Consider the following 3,196-nt stretch of genomic DNA (forward strand, 5'->3'; position numbering starts at 1 on the left):
CAAAATAAATTGCACATTCCGATTGTGACAACATTTTTTACGCACAGACCCAACACTCGTTTCTGACTTGTTAAGTGGATCAATATTGCTTTAATACAATTGACTATACATAGATAATATTATTTTTATTTAATTATATTGTAATATTAGCCTATGTTAATTAATATTTCAGAGGTCAACATGTGCGTGTGAGAACGTACGAAGATTCTAACATTCGATGGCAGCTTTCATTAAATTATGTACAAAATTCAAATGAAGAACAAACTGTTGTCTATCTATCCCTTTTCCCAAGATAAATTATCTCAGGACAATTTCCCAGTGTTTCTCATCAGGGACCAAAGATTCATTTGGTCTCCTCATTTTCTTGGCTTGTCAATAGAACTATTTCAGGATCATAGTTGTAAAAAATGGGGACTATAATTGAGCCACGTGCTGTAAATGGTACTTCGTCTTATAAAAGTTTAAATTAACAGGTTATTGTGGCGTGTTAAATTGATAGACAATGGCATTTGCAATGCGAGGTTGCTGTTTCGATTCTCACGGGGGACCTGTATTCAAAAATATGAAAATGTATTCACTCACTATTGTAAGGCGCTGTGGATAGTGTTGGCAAAATGTCAAGGTAAATTCCATCACAGAACATTTCTAATAACCGAATAATTTGGTGATCTAAATAACCAGCTATCCTGTCTAAGAAATGTGACTTCCGTCCCAGACTTAAATTAATAAGATCTGGTCAGATTACTTATTTATTACCACTTTTAAAAGGCACACATTGTTATTTACTGATGATGAACCACATTTGTTAAATATTATTAGCGTAGTCTTACAAATATTAATGAATGTTAATTACATTGGAAGATGCTTCTAGACTGTAGGCTAGTCTCGATTTTTGACAGCAAATCGTTCAATATTTGTAAACTCTCCTTAAACCAAGGCTGTCCCCCTGCAGGTTTAGGAATCATTTGTTATGAAGCCTGCATATCATAGCCCTATGAAAGAAGACAACATCTGCTGAGAAACATCTCATGTTGTACCATGAACCGCTGAACAAATTACTCTGAATGAATGATCCGTTCCAATACCCCAAGGAGAAGACGAATGCATACTTTTTGTATATTTGAGAATGTCAAGAGAAGCTCCTTGTTTCAAGCAGATGGCATCCTCTCGGGTTATAGAAAGGCCCTAAAAATCGTCCTTTGAATTTGAAGTGTGATTGAAGGTTGCTGTCACGTAGCACTTTGATGTTCACGCCCGAACAACTTGAGGTGTTAAAGCGCGTGGTCTCTACGCACCTTTGACCAGCTATAAATGAAATGCAGATCTATGATAACTTTGCAATACTTTTAACTGGCATAGAAACGTGCCAAGACACCTTAAGTTAGTTGAATGGTAAATAAGTCATTTAATTATTGATTGTTTGACTGAGAAAGCAGATGACAACAATAACCAAAAACAAATGTGACACTTTAATTCTTTGCGGATTAAGATACCATTGAGACAATGTTTTTAAAGGAATGTGTTTTATTTGTATTTCAACATACAGGCCTATATATCTGGAAAAACAAAGGAACAAGTCACAGAATAAATTAATGTGCAAAAATAGACAAGATATCAGAGTACTTCAACTTAGTACATGTTGTAATACTAAAGTATAGAGAAATTGTACAATATTTCGAATTGATATTTTCTTTGCAGTACAACATTGTCATATCACTGCAAATCTATGGAGTCTCTGAGTCAGGTGTTCACAACACTGCATAAATTAATAACAACATAGCAACCTCAGCAGAAAAGGATGTGGCATCCTGGTTATCAGTTCATAGGATATTAGAGTTGTTTTACAGTTCAATATCCCAATTCAGGCTCCTCTGCTAGATCAGGGCCAAGGCCTCCACACAGACTGGCTGCCTGGGAGGTTCTGGGATTGGGCTTCTTTGTCAGCATGTCTGTGGGGCAGCTGGGGATTTCCATGTTGGAGTGGAGCTCTGTGAGCATGAGACAGATGTCTCCTGTAGACTCCACAAAGCTGTTGTCTGTAGTGGGACTCCTGTATCTTCATCAGGTGTGAGGACTGGTGGCACATTGTATTTGGCAGAGAGATGGAAGAGTGGGCTTTAGCCGGAACTCGGTGTTCATGCAGGCATGGCTGTTCAGCCGAGCATAGAAACTAGAGTTCAGTGCTGCCTCCAGCTGCAGGCCCTCCTCTTCCTGCCCCAGGAAGTGTGCAGCTCTTTTTCAGGCAGCCTGAGAAGCCATCCTGGAAGGGATGTTGCTTTTCTCCATCTTCACCTTTCTTCCTGTCCCCATCTCCAGTGTTCTGGAGAAAGAGAACAGTGTGTTCCAGGATCTCAGCTTTCTCCACTCTATGCTGAGTCACACCCTGTTGGAGAGAAAGAGAGGGCAGATTAATGCACAGTCATGCTACACTTCTCAGAGGAGCTGACACCTGTATGAGCTGCATTTAGAGCAGAGTCAAGTTAGAGGTGAACATCATACGTGTTGTAGTGGTCCCTGCAGCAGCAGGGTTCTCAGGCTCTCCAGACTGTGGTTCATTCTCTCTCTCCGACGTCTCTCCACCTGAGGCTTGAGGAGCTACAAGAGAAAGATGAAAGGAGATCAGACCAGGGAGATTAGACCAGTGTCTCTTGTAAACCAGTGTGTCTGAAACAGTCACTTTGTACAACAGTAAGGGCTCCTAAAACCTAAATCTATGTACATGGTAGGACTAGGTCCATAGGTACATTTAAGGAACAAATTGTTATTCCAATTTCAATAAAAAGCTAACAACTAAATAGGCCTACATGTTTTAGTTCAAATCGATTTTGATTGACTAATATGTATTGCAGATATACTGATAAATATAATCACAATAAAGGTTCAATTCTTACCATTCTGTCAATTTTCCTGTTCTCTTTTTCCCCAAGTGGTTTCGTGTTTGTTAATCAACAAGCGGCTGTTGTCCTTCATCCAGAGGTCAGAGAATGTCCAGATTTAAATAATCAAGAAGAACAGTAGTATTTCTCTGTGCTCTGTCACTGAATCTGGCATTCTGTCTCTGAATCACTTTTAAGTGTCACGAATCACGTTTTCTGAGTCTGTTTTTTGCCTGTTGTCACGCCCTGGTCTAAGTATTTTGTGTTTTTCTTCATGTATTGGGTCAGGCCAGGGTGTGGCATGGAGTTTTGTATTGTGG

At 39.4% G+C, this 3,196-nt stretch overlaps 1 long non-coding RNA gene across 1 annotated transcript; it reads right to left on the reverse strand.

The window, feature by feature from the left end:
* Nucleotides 1-2,256: 2,256 nt before the first annotated feature.
* On the reverse strand, nt 2,257-3,119 carry LOC135566383 (uncharacterized). The gene is made up of 3 exons (XR_010462067.1): nt 2,892-3,119; nt 2,500-2,595; nt 2,257-2,383 (listed from the first exon to the last, which is right to left on the reverse strand). It is a non-coding gene; the product is annotated as an uncharacterized LOC135566383 (long non-coding RNA).
* Nucleotides 3,120-3,196: the final 77 nt, after the last annotated feature.

The sequence above is a fragment of the Oncorhynchus nerka genome, unplaced genomic scaffold, assembly GCF_034236695.1.
Source record: "Oncorhynchus nerka isolate Pitt River unplaced genomic scaffold, Oner_Uvic_2.0 unplaced_scaffold_5298, whole genome shotgun sequence".
In the NCBI taxonomy this organism is placed as follows: Eukaryota; Metazoa; Chordata; class Actinopteri; order Salmoniformes; family Salmonidae; genus Oncorhynchus; species Oncorhynchus nerka.